At 45.1% G+C, this 18,234-nt stretch overlaps 1 long non-coding RNA gene across 4 annotated transcripts in view; it reads right to left on the reverse strand.

The window, feature by feature from the left end:
- The window catches only part of LOC110400045, a 141,434-nt gene that overhangs the window by 35,305 nt on the left and 87,895 nt on the right, over positions 1-18,234 (reverse strand). The gene's annotated exons all lie outside the window — the stretch shown is intronic.

An 18,234-nucleotide genomic window follows, 5' to 3' on the forward strand; every position in this document is an offset into this window, starting at 1 on the left:
GAACTGAGCAAAAAACTCAGGGATTTAAATTGCAGTGAGGGAGATTCAAGTCCTGTGGTAGGAAAAAAAAAATGAATAGGGGAGTGTAAAGAAGTGGAATAGGTTTCTTGGGGAATTTCTAACACAGGAGAGGAGGAAGCGTGCATGCCTTGTCAGCAGTGAGATGGGTAAGGTGAACCGTGCTGGGAACACGGCCCTGATGACATCCCCTGGTGCTTTTCCAGCCAGGTTTTCCTGTGAGCCACACAACAGCTCATTCTATTGGAGAGGAGTAGAATGTCTTGCTAATTGAATGTCAAAGCAATTAAAGTGGGTATAGACTTCTCTCAACATTATCTTGACTTGATAAAATAAAGTTGTTTTGACAATGCACACTGACAATTCCTGATTTTCAACTGCAGCTATTTTTCTTGAGGCAAGACATCGAAAACGCTGAGGCTTCAGATTGAATTTTCAAAACATATGCAGAAATATATGCAGAAACATTATTTTCAGAATATGCCTATTAAACAAAACTAATCTGTGATTTTCAAGGTACTTCCAGGTCTTTGTAACCCAAAGCTCTCTTCCCTCTCGCCGTCCCCACTCACACCACCCGACTACTACGTGTAAAGCATCCCTAATACAGCTTCACAGATTTGCCTTCCAGACATGCTCGAGTTGCTGGTCCAGCCCGCATGATGATACATACAGTACTTAGCATTAAAATTCAAATACCTCTTCATTCGCTCGTACTCTCACATTCACTTGTATTTTAACAGCACGTGCTTTATGCATAAATACGCAACATTCAATAAATATCATTTGGCCAGTACTTGCATTTTTCGTTTCTTGTCGTCTTCCACTCAGATTCTGTTCAGTTCCACCTGTAACCTGGTGGCACTGTGACTCGTGGCTTGGAAGGCAGCTCACTGGCATTTGACCTGGTCAGGGAGACTCCAACAAGATAAAGCAAAAGGGAAGAGGAAATTGCATCCCAACAGCTCAGCCTCCCCAAGGAGCACAAGGAAACACATGGAGCCCACCTCAGCTGGGCTTAATTCCCACAGAAGGCAGTTGCCAGGCCCAGCCCCAAGCAAAGCACAGGAATGGCTGTCCTGGTTCGTATCATAGAGCCACAGACCTCAGGGAGGAGTTGGAACACAGCACAAACATCCAGTAGTATTTCCCCAGAACACGGCCCAGCAATTTGACCATTTGCAGCTCTGGAATTTCCTGATGCAGACATCACACCTTTGTATCTAACAGCCTTCTGTCTCATCAGTGATGCTGCTCAGCTGTCATTTGAACCCGTGCAAACCTGGCATCAAGCAGTGCACTGGTCACTACCTCAGGTGCAAGAGGAGAGCTTCTTTGTGTTCATCTGCTCAGAGCCTTCTGCTAGCTGTGTGCCCTCTGCTTCTTGCATGGGGAAAAGCATGGGAACCCCAAACCACATTTCAGTGCTTTTCTGAATGAGAGCACTAGACTTGTTTTGTCTTCTCTTTTCTAAATCTTAATTTTCTTAAGCCATGCAAAGGAGCACCCAGAGAAGAACCTGCATCCTTGCAACAAACTCTCGTGTAAAGTTTTCCACCTCCACACGCAGCGTGGTTCTCCAGGACACCTCGATTTGCCCATCACCATGGATCGCGTGAGTATTTCCAGTTCTAAGAAATAACCTCCAAAAAGCACTGGCATGAAGGAGAGTATGTGCAGAAGAAATGTAGATGCTGGGTTGCATCCTTCACATTTCTATTAAAAATGAAAGAGAAAGGAAAAATCTCTACGGGAAGGCTTCTGTTTGTCTGCGATGTTTAAGGTCCCTTCCAACCCAGCCATTCTGTGGTTCTATGATTCTGTGATTCTATGGAAAAGATTGGACGGAGTCTGCTAAGAACTGGATTTTTCCAATAGCAAATAATTTGTCTGACACAAGACGCAGAAGTGCTCAGTAAGTTACTTACAAAGAATAATTGGCCGGTTCTGTTAAGTAGGGGCAGTTATGAATGCTGCTATCAGTCTTTGACCTTTACAGATCCAGAGCTCAGGCTGCACACCTTTCCACAGCATGGCCCATGTGAGATAAAAAATGAATGCATTTATTTATTGTCATGCTTTCCCTGTCCTTTGCATAACTAGTGTATGAAATGCAGCTCGCTCTTCCCAACATCTGCACTCCCTGTGCACTTCCTCCAGTGCCTGATGGCACAAGTCTCAGTGTTGCAAAGAGAACTCACCAATGCTTTACTGCATTCCTGCCGTGCTCTGTCTGCCTCATGCTTCCATCACAACCTATAAGTAATTTCAAACAACTGACAATCAAGAGGAACGGCCACATTTGAGGAAGCAGTTTACAAAAAGGTATATAACACTGGCTCTGTATGTGGCCACCTGTGGGGTCTTTGGACCACGCATTGGTTCATACAATGCAGTAGAAAGAGGGAAAGAGAGAGAGAAAGAGAAAGAGAGAGAGATAGAAAGAAAAGCACAAACCCACAGCCTAAGCGGAAACTTAGCACCTTAAAATTAAAAGTGAAAAAATAGTTGAGGGGCAGGTCTACCAGTTATGCTCCTTGCTATGGACAAAGGTATCCAAAGCAGCCCCTCTGTACCTTCAGACATTCACATTAGTCTACCCGAGGAGTTCTGTAAGAGATGTGTATTTGCTCTGCCTCCATGACAGAATGAAAAGGTACCGATTCATATATAATTTGCATTAAAAATATCATTAAATGTAGCACTCAATAAGCAATTTTTTTCCTGATACTGTCTTCCCAGGAGCTGCTGTTTTTAACTTCACAACCTGCCACACCTGCACTTACAAGGACGTTACTGGGGACACACCAACCAACTTTCTCTCTGGCTCCATGAAACTCCATAAAGAGTCACCTTCACCACATCAGAGAGCTACATGCATCTGCATGACACTCCATTCTAACAAAGGTCTCATTCCAACCTCCAGGTTGCTTTCCACCCCTTCCTTTCCCAAGCTGTACAACACACAACAAAATGTCTCTCAGTGCCTTCTGCTCCAACTTCACGGCACACGCCAACCCACGGCCACCAGAGGAGCCCGCCGTGCTCGGATCTCGCCCATCCACACTTGGACAAATCCAGGGTGGCTGCACAGATATTAAAGGTATTGGTCCAGATTTACACCAGAGCAAATGAGCTCACAGCTTGACCTTTTATCTCCTTCCTCTCAGACCTCCTAATGGTTTTTTTAATAGAAAAGATAAAGTATTTGTAAGACAAAGGAAATCCCTCAAATACCATGTAAATTCCCCTTCTAATTTTCCCGGATTCATTTTCAAGATCGTTTTTTTAAAAAAAACCAACCTGCAAAGAGAAGCGGGGGGCACCTTCCCATGGACCACTCTGTGTTCTGCAACTCCATTCCCTCCCCTCTGCTTCTCGGCCAATTCTGTGAAATACAGCATTGTTTCTTTACTTCACACATTTTCCCCGTCCTTAACTTGGCTTTTAACTCAACATTCCCCAAAGCTCCCAAGGTTTGCTGATTCTCATTTATTTATTCACTTCGTTAGAAGTGCACTATGCAGATGAACATAGTTTTAGATTCATTGTGTCTCTTAAAGCCAGGAGCAAGCACAGCTCTTCTGAAGGGAGTGAACGATAATGATAAAAAATACTTTTGTTCTTTGCCTCACACAAAGTACTTCTGCTGAAACCAGAAAGTCCCACTTTCATTTGTGCCATTTTTTAAAACCGAGTAATCACAGCGAAGCAGCATTGCTAACTTTTGAGTCATCAGCAGCACAAATAAAGCTTTCATGAATTGCAATAATTTCTCATCAAGGCTTCCCCACAGAGAAAAAAACAAATTAACACAGTGCCACGTATCAGAAGCCAAAGGCCGGAGATTTGGTACAGAGCGTTTTGAGGAATGAAAAAGACTGCAGAAAACAGAAGCAGAAAAGCAGCAATGGGCCGGAGTGAAATGGAGACATGTGTCCCCAGCTTTGCCCTTCCCAAACCACAGTCTTCTCACCAAAAAACCAATGCCCCGGAGCAGCTTGCTGCTCACCAGCTCCTCTCCTCACCTTGAGGGAGATCCCTCCGCCTTCTGCAATGCCAAAGAACAAATGGGAGCCCTGCCTCTTATCCCGAACCCTGGAAATAAGGCAGAGTTTTAACCACAAAGTCGCAGAGTGGCCGAGGTCAGAGGGGACCTCGGGTCCATCAGGTCCCACCTGCCCCAGTGGGGCCACCCACACCAGGATCCCCGGACCATGTCCAGGTGGCTGCTGGAGATCGCCAAGGAGGGGACCCCCCAGTTGCTCGAGGCTACCTATATCAGAACAGGAGATTCTCTGTTTCCACGTCCACAACTCACAAAACTAAATCCAATTGACTGCAATGCAACCCATCCTTGCCCCATGATCTCAACAGGAAAGGGTGCTCTCCCGGCTAAGCACACTGCATGGACCTCAGCTTCATTAAAAGCCTGCTGGAGTCCTTGATCCTCAATCACACCCTTTGGTGTTTTTGCCGCACCTCCATGATAAATCTGTGTTATATTTAGAAATACATTTTTACATGATTACAACAGAATGATGTTTCCCCTTATCACAGGCCTGTCTTCCTGCACAGCCTTGGTTGTAAGCCGTCGGCACACCAACCACTTTGCATTGCCCCCAACTTTCTGGAAGCACCAGGGCTGTCCATTAACAGCAATGTCAGCTCAGTAAAGGCAATGGCAGCAACTCACAAACCACAGTCTGCGCACTGCTGCACAGTTTACTTTCGGTCCATCCTCTATCTGCTACATAAAACACTTAACTCCTTTATGTGCAGAATTATCGTCCTAACAATGAAGCTTTCCAAATTCCAGGATCCATTTCACTGGGAAACGCTGGAGCACCTCAGGGGTGTGTATGCACTGAAATAAATCACTTGTGAGCAAATACCTGATTACTGAATCTTTCATAGGGAATGCTGTCTGTACTTTTTCTACTACAACCTTATTTTCCTTCCTCCTTTTAAAATACAGTGTCTCCATTAAGGATTATAGGGCAGAGAATGGATTTTATTAAATATTAAATTTTCTACAGTATATGTAATTTGGAGTTTGTCAGATCTGAGTCTCAGTAAGTTACGAGCTCAAAATTTGTAGACTCGAATAGATTATATATTTTATTGGGTCTCCACTGGGCAGCATCCATCATGTACTTCCTTTTACCTCTGCCAGTAAGTAACAATTAAGGTGAATTTATGACAACAGTTCTTGTAATAGATACACACAAAAGTTTACGAACACTTACGGTACTGCACCAGCAACCCACCAGCACCAACTGTGTGCAGCAGAGCACGTGGAGATCTTCCCTGAGACCTCTGGAAGCGGCACCGTTCTTTTTCTGAGTTACGCCAAAATTTAATCCCAGCAGGGATTAATCCTTAAGAGATGGACAAATGGGAATTCTTAAGTAAGGAAATCAATAAATTGGAGTTGAGGTTCAGGAGGTGATGGGTTGGGGCAAGCAAGTGTGGGACTCCCAGAGCCAGCTCCACTGATCTCGGCTGAGACTCAACACCAAGGAGATTTAAGTCCTGAAGGAGACTTCTGGCCATGCCCCAAATTCTGCAGTTCCAGCTCTGCAATCTAAGATGCCCTTATCCATAAACAGTACTTTGAAAATGTGAAGGTAAAAAAAAAAAAAAAAAAAGCTTTTCATGTCCTTAGAAATGAAACCTCTTGCTGAATGCTTTGCTAGGTTACAGACAAAATGTCAATTCTTCCAGGGACTGTGGTTGCAAAAGAGAAAATCAAGATCATTTACATCTATTTAATGCCCCAACCAGCCCGGAACCCAAAGTCGCCGAGTTACTTCTTTATTTACTGCCGTTATGAGGTGTGAACACGAAAAGGTCTCTCTCTTCCTCATGAACCTGAACAACCAGAGGGAGCAATCCAAAATCCACGAGAGGAAAAGAATTCCTCAAAGTGACTCTGCCGGTGCGTCCTTGGAGGATCTCGGGTACCTAATCTCAAAGCAAAACAGGTAATTAGCAATTTCAGCACTCAGACATTTCGCGATTTCTCTGAGTGATGCCGTACACATCAGAAACGCTCACATTTGTCACTGGAATGGACCCTGCTGCGGCAGAGCAGGGATCTGTGCTTTGTCAGTGACAAGCACTGGTTCAACAGATAGCACCACTGCGCTAGGTTGCAGTTGGGGTACACGTGCCTGTTATCTATCTGCACCCATGGGTATTTTGTAGAACTTGAGACCAGTGAGTTAATGCTAACTACCCAGGACAGGTTAGTAACAACTGAAGTATGTATTCAACGCTTATTTTTTCAAGAAATAAAACAGCCTCATCGCTTTTCATTTTAAATTTCTAAGTAGCCCTTTCCATCCAAACCACACATAGCAGAGGACCGGGCTTAGAGCACCGTGGCAGCAGGAGATGCTGAGCAGGTAACCACCTACGGAGGGGAGTGCAGTAAGCAAAGGAGCTGATTTCTGATACTCCGTCTGAGAGATGTGGAGAACACCGCCAGAAGTGGGTAAAAAGAAGTTCACTTTGATTTGCTTCACCTTTAGAGAAGTGACGTAGTGATACTATCAGTCAACACTTTCATAATTTGAGAGATCCTTCTCAGTAGGCCACCGAAATTAAGTTCGCTACGTCGAAAATTTCAAAGGTAAATTGAATATTGAATTATAGAACACAAAAGAAATGAGTAGCGGGAGTTGGCAGGTGTCACAATGTGTGGTGCCAGCTGGGGGGCAAACGGCCCCATTGCGACGCGGTGGTGGAGCCCCACCAGCCTCCAAAATGGTGGGGGGGGCTTCTGTGAGCCAACGACAAGCAGAACAACCTGAGCTGTTCTTAATTACGGAGCAGTCGTACTTATCCTGAGTCCTTCAATACTTTTGAATAAGGGAATTTTTACACTACGAGATGCGGATCGACCGTTCAATCTCTACGGAGAAGGAGGGAGTAATTACCGATTCTAACGCACTTGTGCGCGTCTACTGTATGCTCAAGTATCTCTTTCTGTAGGGCTGTGAGGGAGTATTGCACGCATGTTTACACACGTACACAGCCAGAGAGAAAGGCAACGATAAATACAGTGTGCACACACACAGCCAGAAAGCCTCGGTAGTGCTCCCAGCCAGCAGCTTCAGCACATCCACCGCTGGGGAATAAAGAACTTCTGCTCAAAGATAAGCCGAAGTGGTTTTCATCATCAAACAGACGAAATAAACGGAGAAAAGAAGTGTCACCATTTCTCTTCCTATTTCCCGTATCTACTTTTTTCCCGATCCACTCCAGCTGTTGCTGGTACCGCAGACAGTGACACGCAGACAGGGAAGGGACATGACATACATAAAGCAAACAGAAGCCGAACAAAACACAAGACGACGGCATTTACAACCCAGCTGACACAACCAGTCACTTCACTTTAAATAATGTGGCAGGCAGCAAAAATATAGTAATTACAAGAATTTCATTTTCATTAACTAATAAACCAAGGAAAACAATTTAAGTATCTGAATGTCATTTTTCAAATGAAAATAAACGGTAAACATTTGAATAACATCACAGCAGGGATAATATACCTAAGGAAACCTATTGAAATATGCTAGTGAATTCAGCCTCTTTTATCACATTAAAACTGCAATTGACTGTAAACCTCCTACCACTCTCCGCTGAGACTTTAATTGTAAAGATTCCTGTTACATATCATATTAGAATTTAGTTAAAATTGTAGAACACATTATTTCCAATCAGACAGCCAACCATCACTCACAAAGATTTTTAAAAAGGTGATTAATAATTCATCTCAGATAAGGAAAAGATCTATATTTATACCATCTTCTCAGCCACCATAAACTACCTGACAATTGTTCAGTAATGATGCCCAGTAAATTCTTTAAAATGGTAATTTGTCATTCTGTCACTTCATTTGTGACCTAAAATTCCTCACTTGAGGCATCATCAAATAAATTAATCACTTTCCAGGATCCATTTCTCTGTTCTGCACGTTATTATACCCAGGCTCTCTTGTGTTTCTCTTCATTTACATATATTTAATGGCTCAGCAGTGGTTCACTATGGCACATAACGCACACATCTCATTACAGGTGAAATATTCTAACTGCCACTATCACTGGGAAAGAAAATAACTCTCCCAATTTAATTTTCCTGATGTAACAAAACCATGATTCTTCACTATGAAATGTTGATGCCATCCATCAGTCACAATCAATAAAATCATCATAGAAGTACGCCTTCTTTAGCATCATTCCTTCAAACCGGTATTATTTGAGGGAGGTAATTAAACTCATAATATGTAATGAATGTAAATGAAGAAAAAACCCTCGTGTTCTCCCTCTAACTATGCTTATTTTACGGCTTTGATTTAAAGTATTTTTACATCTTACAATCTACGAAAAGCACAAAGCCCTGAAGGAAAGGCATCAGAAGTACAGTAAGCATCAATCAATACGTATAATGACTAATTAAAAAGGAACATATTTTAACATTAAAAAACCACCAAATGCTGTTATTTATGGATTTTTCACTTAAAATGATGCATTCCCTCTGGACTAATATATTTGCTGTCTTCCTGAAATATAGATTGCGATACACGAGTTTTAGATACTGTTGCTTGCATGCATCAAAAAACAAAGTGATTTTATGGGCATCGGGTCCACCACGATCATTTAAAATCCATATATATATAAATGCATATATGCAATCTGCCCTAGTACTGGAGAGAAAGCCTTAATAATTTCAGCCTTTCATATATATGCCTGTGCTCATATCAGTCAAAGGAGAGAGCAGTCTCTTAGAAAAGATAACTTTTAAACGCACTGGAAGAAGCCCACAAAGAAAGGAAGAAAGAAAGGTGCTGAGAGCAGAAAGTTTTCCCATCATAGCACCAAGCTGCTTGCCCCAGGCCTGCAGGCTGAGGACGGTATGGAGCTGGTGAAATACAGGTCCTGGGGTGGGAGGTGTTTGGCAGGGCTGGGATACGGTTCAGGAAGAGAACACACGGCGGAAAATTGCACTTTTGGTAACTTTGTTCGCAGCTCTGCACTACAGAAGGGACCAGAATACCCAACAAAAGCATTCCAGATCAATCTTCATACTCACTCGGTGTTTACCTGCACACTACTCAACTTCGGATTGTTTGTAACCCAGCAGTTATGACTTGTTGAGTAACACCTGCACGCTGCGGGCGATGTTCTCCTTTTTGTCCACTCCGGCACTTCCCCACTCGCTCATGCGCTGAGGCCACCGAACCACAGCAGGAGCTTTGGTCACCGTTTGTCTTTGACTGTTTAATTTCATTTCATGTACAAACATTTATGATAACTAGTACATGTAGCCTCACTAAAAACAGCACAACAACACTAATTTCTGTAGGGTCAGCAGAGTAATTCCCAATGACAGAAAAGAGGAAATAGTTCAGTGTATTTGTTTTTCTCCTTTTTTTTTCCAAAGACAGGCTTGTATGTGAGGCCCATGAGACGCAGCAGAACCAGCAAGGTTCTCTTCATAGCCATTATAATACTTGTGCATTATACACCTTGAGAGAGGACTATGATTCATTTTTACTACTCATTAGGTGGCTTTGTTGGTATGCTATGAACATTGCAGTTTATGCATGAAAACTATGCTACCTGCAATATCTGTAATTCTTAAATCCTTTAGTAACTGCTGAGACATCGATCAGATGCAAGAGTGCACATCAGGGCAAACACATTAAAACAGAACCACTATTACACTCAGTCTAGTAGCTTTGGTCTTGTACTTATGCGAACTGCATGATCTTTAAGGCCCCTTCCAACCCAAGCCATTCTATGATTCTATCATTCTATGTAAATGAGTTTGTTACCAATTAGGAGAGGCACGTTTTCATACGGCTGCTTTTTCTTCTCAACTGTCCCCTGGAATTACACCAGTTTTCTATTCAAAAGTTGACTTCTGAGAATTTTGTATGTGATTTTGTGTTTGCCTGATGAGAATCACAGAATCACCAAGGTTGGAAAAGACCTACAAGATCATCCAATCCAACCTTCCACCTATCACCAATAGTTCTCACTAGACCACGTCTCTCAACACAACACCTAAACATTCCTTGAACACCTCCAGGGTTGGTGATTCAACCACCTCCCTGGGCAGCTCATTCCAGTGCCTGACCACTCTTTCAGAAAAGCAGTATTTCCTAATGTCCAGCCTGAATCTCCCCGGCGAGAGAGAACTCCAGCCTCACGTGGCCAAACATTCTCTCATCATCCCGGCAGACTTCTTGTGTTTCCTCCTCACTTTGGAAGGAAGCTTTGGGAAGGCAAAGCAAAAAACATCACCCCCCAGCACAACCGAAGTGGAAGCAGTCTGAAGTCACTCACACCTTACTTTGCTGCTGGTTTGGGCAAATTCCCCGCAGCCAGGTGCAGCCCTAACTCCCCGCTATCCCCACCGCTCAATGAAGATGTCCAACAAGCCACCACCAAAACGGACCCATCGGGCCACTGGGGACGCAGATCTGCAGGAGCCAGCTCCCCAGCAAGGGCTGCACAGGACGGAGCACAATCCATACATCTGCGCGTACATCAGGAGCCGACACCCCCCGAAACGCTGGCAGCATCAACATCTAATCGATATGCGTGTTCGCCAGCAAAGCTGACTGGTACATCTGTTCTGTGAAAAAACATACATTCTGCCTCTAGTACAATCAGTGTAATTAAAAATTAACATGCATTAATTGTTGGAGCTGATGTAAACAGCTGATGTTCCACTTAGCCCTGTCTTCTGTACATATCATTAGGCAAAGCCAAATATTGTTAAGTAAACAGGCAACACTTACAAAAAGAAATAGGAAACTAATTCCAACTAAATAAATTGACAACGCGGTGCAAGTCACATTAAAGCAGTTGAGGTAATTATTAGGCTGCTGGACTAACGGAGACAAAATCATAGAAGACATACTTAATTGTTTGAATCTCATTTCAGTAAATGTATTTAGGCACAGTGTGAAATATAATTTAACTCCAATGCTCGTGCGGCGTTTCCCCCAAGCGGGACGGGCAATAGGCTGTTGAAAGAAATACATAGGTTGGAGCTGGATATGCAGGTAAAACAAATAACTCTTCACATGCAGCAACCTCGACCAACTGCTTCAGCATCCAGCAGTCTCGGGAGAAATCCGCGTCGGTTCTGCAGCGCTAAAGGTTTTTTCCTCCTCAGATGCATCCGCAAAATTCCCATCAATACCGGTGGGAGCTACACGCAGACACCGAGCGCAGAGCATGCTCCTAAGGAGTTACTTCCCACTTTTTATCATTGTTATTTAAATGTCATAGCAAAATAATTTCTCCAATTTGTATACAAACAAACCAGCAGCAAATCTGCTCGGTCGCGCACACCCAGGGCCGCTGCCGCAGATCACAGCGGCGCTGCGCATTGCCTGGGGCCGGCAGCTGCCCGTACCCGCAGGCTGCAGGAGCTGGGTGCCTGCGCTGTCAATCTCCGCGGGCCGAGGGATGCTGCGGTACGAGCAGTGCTCACGGGGCAGCACCAGCTCTCCTCCATCACACTCCAACACCTTGCCCACGCCGTTCCTGACACAGGGCTTTACACACTGGGCTTGAAAGAAGCGCAGGGAGCTGCTTTCTGGGGGTCCTTGGTGGCCCAAAGAAACCCCTTGGCTCCAAAGCGCTGCTCACTGGGGCTGCATGAAGTTGCACTATTGAGATTCCTTTGAATGGAAGAGGCACAGAGCAGAAGGGCTTGCTCATTACGTTAATGCCATAATTACAGACTGCAAACCGAACCTAGTAGCTTAAGCCATGCATCTAGGTTTTATCCATGAACGTCTACAAAACTCCCCAGTGATTTTTTTAAAGTTTAGCAACTAACTACACATGGGGGGGGGGGGGTTGCACAGAATGCTTACAACAGTTTCTTTGCAATTGCGTTTGTTTGTAATATTAACATTATTAAAAGTCAGACTATGTGCTATCCCTCTCATAGCCACAGATGATCACAAATGATATAAATTAAACAAAGGTGGAAGATGCTCTGAATGAGCATCCTCAACGAAACATGCCAGGACAGAGAAGGGGGTTTGGATGTTTCAGTGCTGTTGATGTTTTGATGTCAGTTTTGTTATGGCTATGTTGGTCAGTCAGCATTTGCATATTAATACTGATAAAACACTCTGGTCCTTGAGGACCTCCCCATTACAGACATTTCTTTTAACTACATACCTCCAGTTCTCCAGCTCCTAGGGCCTTCCACGCCTCGCAGACAAAGTTCTCACCCGACTCCCTGCCCTGAAACCCCTGGAAGGTTCACAGCACTGCTCAGCTGTTTCATAACAATATCAGGCTCATGATGAACCAAATGAGTTCTGATTTGTGCTATTTAATGTCCTAATGGCTTGACTAGTTAGGTAGATAATTACACAGTATGATTTATCCAACCCATTTATAAATATTTATAATAATGGATAGATTAACCTTTGGGATTGCTCTCTGCAGTCCCCTCGGCTGGGAGGGATCGCCCGGTGCGGCTGCCAGCGCTGCTGCCCACGTGTGAGCGGGCAAGGGCACGGCTCAGCTCGGGGAGCGGTGGCCAACACAGCATCTGGGGGGCAGGTAGTGCCTGCGGCTCCAACCTGGGCACCCTAACCCTAGCCCTAGCCTCAACCTCAGCTCCAGCCCCAACCCGACCCAACCCAACCCACCCCAACCCTGATCCCAACCCTACCCATTCCTTGCACTCCCTGCCCCAAGACGGCCTCCCCACCCTTATTTCCACAACCCTCTGAACCGGGAAAAGAGAAACCACAGTGAGTCAGAAATCTCAGGCTTGCACTGCCCAGCCATTCCGACACAATCTGCAAGGCGGGAGGAAGCAGCTTGGTTTGCAGACCTCCAACAACAAAGAGCTTCAGCTGGAGGCCGGGGCTGGCTGAAGGGCTCTCCTGAATGAGTCCGTTCACGCCGCGGGTACAGGCGCTGCAGGCGGGCGCGGTGGTGGGAGCAGACGTGTCCCCGTGAGTCACAGCGGCCCACGGCCGCCCACCAGGGCACAAGGAGCACATTGTGGTCAGCGCCGCGTGCGGGGACTGGCGGCTGCCGTCAGCCTGGGACGTCCCCGCCAACGCCCCGCACACCCACCACAAAGGGCCACTGTTCTCCACGCCGTGCCCTGCCAAACGCCAACCAAAGCTGGGAACTGGGAGTGCCCGGTGCTGTGTGCCCTGAAAACCCTGCTCCAAATCTTCTGCTTGGAGCAGTGAGAGACACCCTCACGTAGAGAGTCACCCTCACACAGAGGGAGTCAGCTCTAGCACTTTCAGTCTGGCAGAGCTACTGCTTAAGAATGACAAAAATATGCTAAATGCACATTAGAGAGAAACAAAGAATTGAATTTGTTCTCTTATGGTAATTATCGTTTTGGATGGCTTCGACTTTGTTGGAGCAGTTCCAAACCCATGCCTATCACATTTCTGAATTTTGATACAGCACAAGCTTTCCAAATTTCGGCTTTTGCATCCCAGCAGTGCAAGAAGAGACAGTCCCTAGCCAACGCTACTGGAAGTCAGCAGAAGCAAGACACAAATCTTTGCATACACTTCGGAAAATTCTTCTCGACATCATTAAAATGCTGTAATACTGATTGTTATTGTACTCTCTAATTGCTAATACCTTGTAACATGTCTCTGCGCTTAGGAAGAGCACCACCATGTTTGTATATTACATTATTAGAATTAATGTTTAAATAGAAAAACTCTTCCGGCAACAGAATGAAAATACATAGGAATAATTACAAAGAGACAAATAGGCTTTCTATTTCTAGGATTTGACTTAAAAGCAAATTCTTTTCTATGCTTTTATTCTCCAAGATTGAACTGTGGCACTTAGCTTTCCTACCGCATGCCTAAACAGACATCTGTTGTATAAGTCATTAAAACTTAAACAGCCAAGAAAAGAACAGGATCCAAAACAAAATATTGAAGGTAATTGGATTTTATCACATGATTAAAATTTTTTGATTAGAATACATTTTCTGCTTAAGATCTCCTATTTTTTCCGTGCAAACTGTTGTACCCGTAAAAAGATATTTGCAAGATGTGTCTGCATCCTGGACCGGCTCCGCAACCACGCAACAGCACGAACACGTGTCCGTTTCCACAGGCGGTAAATCCCTATCTAAATTCTACAGTCTCTCTCTCAAAGCGGTGCCGAGCCCACCTGCCAGAACGTCAGCTGCTGCTCCGGGGACTGTTTGCATCTGCACACCCACGCGGGTCCCCCGCATGCGGGTTGAGCCAGGGGTTCTACAGGGAGAAGGAGAAGCAGAAACCCATGGAGCAGCCAGGGAGATGAGTTAATCTGTGGTCCGAGATGATAGTGGGTACTTATAAGAAGTGATCGGGGAACCAGATTAGGCCCCTTTGGAGCTTTGTAGATGGGTCATGAGAGATATTGCCGAACTATGAGGATACCTAAGCTGCTCGGTGAAAAGATGAGAGAGCCACTGACATTCTGGTCTAGTGGCTGGTGACCCTGCCCATGGCAGAGGGGTTGAAACTAGATGGACTTTGAGGTCCTTTTCAACCCAGGTCATTCTATGATTCTATGATCTACTTCTTGTTAGATTGCAACCAACACCACACATCTGCGAAACCCTTCAAATATAACAAAGCCGGCAACTCACCGTTGGGGAGTTTTGGGGTGCATAACAAACTATGACTTAGTAATTGCATATGCACAGCTTTGTTGTTTTAAACACTGTGTGTAGAAAGGCATTCAGACCTCAAAGACAAATCTGGGGTTTGATGACATCCATTCTAGTTGGGCAATCCTGAGAGAAAATGAAGGGTTGGAAACCATGACTTTCACAATTCCTTCCCACCTCTGTCACCTAAATCAGATACCTGGAACTTCCAGGTGCTGTAGATCATCCCTAAACTTAGTCTAGAACCAATAATGCTGTCTACTGAAACAGTGAAATAATTGATTGTATAATATATGACCAGAATTAAAAATAAATAAATAAAACTGCAATACTAGATCTTGTCTTCCAAGCTTCCAACAGCAGGAGCAGAGCTCCCCTGCTCAGACAACACATCCGTCAGCACACCTACCGTACCCCAGCACACTGGGCACTTTGCACAGCTGCTCGTGCATTGTGCACACTGCGTTTTGCCTGGGCTGTTCCTTGTGCAGTACTTCGTTCTGAACTCGGAGCACTCTGCCAAGACCAGGGTGCTCACATGATGCGAACCGTGCCACAATTCATATAGAATCTGAATGTGGCTTTCTTCGTGGAACCATTCCAACGCTAAGAGCAATGCTAAGAAGAAGCAGTAGACGAAATCTGCCTCCAACAAATTAAAACCCCCTCCCCGGTATGCATACAAGTTCACACCAGTCAGACTGTGTAGATTAGCAGCACAGTGAAGGGACCTACTTAGAAATGGACACACATGTCGGAGCGCAATCTGGCACGAGCATTTTATGCAAAGTGAGCTTTTGGAGTCGCATGGAACTGTATTTTTTTCCTTCTGCTGCTCTTGTCTCTGCCCATTGGCAGTTTTGACATGCATCATAATTTCGCAGTCTGCTCGTGATGTTGGAATCTGGTCAGGGAGCATACCGGGATCCTAAATCAGTCCCCGTGATTTGTGCTGCAGCGAGCGAGTGCGCGTGAACCTCAAGGTTGGCATCGCTGCCAAGACGCTGCTCGTGCACCAAGAGCAAGCTGAGCCCCGGGGAGAGGAGAGATACAAATGAGCCCTCGGAGACCTCCTCCAGCTGTACCGCACATTTGCAAGGGCAGAGGAGCACGTTACCGTGCATTGCAGCTGCCTTTGTGCCCGGGTTGCTTCAGGCAATAGCAAGCTTGCAGTCTGGGGAGCCCCAGAGCCCCTCACCAGGAGGGCAGGGTGTGCAGCAGCACAACACCCAGCCCTGGATATGGACAGAGTGGGAGCAGGGGTGTGCTGACACCATCCGAGGCTCCAGACAGCTGTCCTTAGCAGAACAAGGCAGCACCAGCATCCCAAGAGCAGCACTAGAACCCCTTATGCCTTCTCCACCAAAGCACATGAGCATCACGATTTAGAAAGGAATGAGGTCTGTTGTTCACTTTATATATTCCACTTGCATTCAACAGCTGCAGAATAGGCAAAAACCTCTCCCTGAAGGAACCCACCTCAGAAATCCCACCCCAGTGTCCTCGTGGTGCTCTGACCTCGGGGAGCTCCGCTGCTCTCATGGCAGGGGGAGCACGGGGCCCGACAGGGACTCCCAGCCACTTAAGGTAAATAAATCCTTGAAAACCTAATAGCCTGCGATGTGACTATACCCCGTGATAAAGCACTAAATGAAACACGCCGTTCCCAGTACAAATAATTGCCTTTGTTTTCATCGTTTTGTCTAGCGCGTTGCGGGAGGCTGTAGAACAGTGTGAGTTTTTCTGATCTATAATCAGACAGTTCATAAAAATCCTAATGGAAATGAAGATTTTGCTATTTGGAGTGGTCAAATTTCCATTTTCAAACACATCACATTTTAAAACCCAGGTTGGCATTTTGGTTTGCTGAGAGTTTTAGGATAATAGCAAATTACACAGAAAATCTACCAATTCTTTGTCAAGTGAACTATGCAAAAAAGAACCATTAGTTCATAGTTCATCTGTGAGATGGGAAGACATCCTGAATAATAATTCTGTGAGACTACGAAGGGCATTTATTCGCAAATAACGCTCACATCTCCAGAATTAAGACTGCCCCTGCTGTCTGTAAAGCCACTGCACTCAGCTTTCATGAGAATACATTGGCTGAATACGTTCATTTTCCCCACCAGAAGGATGGGGGAACCCACCTGTCCCATACAAGAGCGGCTCATGCCTCACCACATCAGGGATGGGGAATCCCATGGGTCCTTGCCCAGGCTGCAAGCAAGATGCCAGCATCCCTTCTCAAAACCCATCTCCCTGCCATGTTTACAGGTCTGTGCTTTGCCACAGCCATAATCTTTACTCCCATTGAGAAAAAGACAAAACCATAACTCAGACAAGAGAATGAATTCTTTTATCCTGCCTTCTGTGCAAAAGTTATACTCTACAGCATGGAGGAGACTCCCAGCTCAGAGCTTTGGGTCCTGTTATTTAGGAAATGAAAACCTACCTGGAGCACACTATGAAGAAAAGGTACAAAAGATTGGTTAACTAAATTAATCCACTTTTTCTTTCCCTTAATAACAGTGCCCCAAGGCATAACCCATACAGAAAATTGTCTGCGACTCGCACTTTGAAGCGAGCATGGAAAAGGAATCCCATTGGGAATTTGCTGCATTTGTTACAGCGCTGGGATATATTCATCTGCAAATAAATATAGTTTGGCTTTGGGGATCTCAAATGATCTTAAATGTGATGTTTGTAATACGACTGAGCTAAGAGTATTCCTATTAGACAGAGAATTGAAATGCTATCAATACTTTTGTGTAAGTTTGTTGTAAAACATGAGAAATCACTCTTGTCTTCATTTTATGATCCTGTGACCTATTTGGGAGCCCATTAGGAATTTGTTTTTTCTTTAAAAATTCTGAAGAAAGCTGGTAACTGCCAGTGACAGTATCACGGGGGACCTCCCCCAGCAGAGTGATTTTCCACCAGTAGCCCCAGCACCCAGCCCCTCCTGGAGCACCGGGCATTGCAGTGCCCAGCACCCAGCAGTGCTCAGTGGCAGAGGATCACGTGCTGCACTACAGTGCACTGCAACATGCCTCAAAAAAAGGTGTGAGCTGCTCTTGCTGTCCCCTCTCCCCTTAGGCTGTGCAGCTCACGGTATTCCTTAATGGTAGAAACCAGGCACCACGGCTCCCGGTGCTATCAGGTTTGTGGTGCAGATGAAGTTCCAAATATCAAGGCTGTAGACCAGATCTTTCTGGATTTTTAACTGAAAATACAAGATCTAATTACGGGGACATTTCCCCCTACGGTCTGACTCACACAGAAAAAGGTGAAAATGGAGTGGTTCCCTGACCTACTCTGGAAGCAGATATTTTATTCTACCCTATTAAACAAGCCTTCTTTCTCTGAGTTTTTTACTGGATAGCAGCCAAATCTAGGAAGACAAAAAGCATTTCCTTGGACAGTCTGACCTTTCCCTTAACTTCAACAGCATCCGACAGCCTCTGAAAGTCCTGGCCACCACTGAACCCAAGGGCTTTACCCTAGGACACAATAGAA

Source organism: Numida meleagris, chromosome 5 (genome assembly GCF_002078875.1).
Source record: "Numida meleagris isolate 19003 breed g44 Domestic line chromosome 5, NumMel1.0, whole genome shotgun sequence".
In the NCBI taxonomy this organism is placed as follows: Eukaryota; Metazoa; Chordata; class Aves; order Galliformes; family Numididae; genus Numida; species Numida meleagris.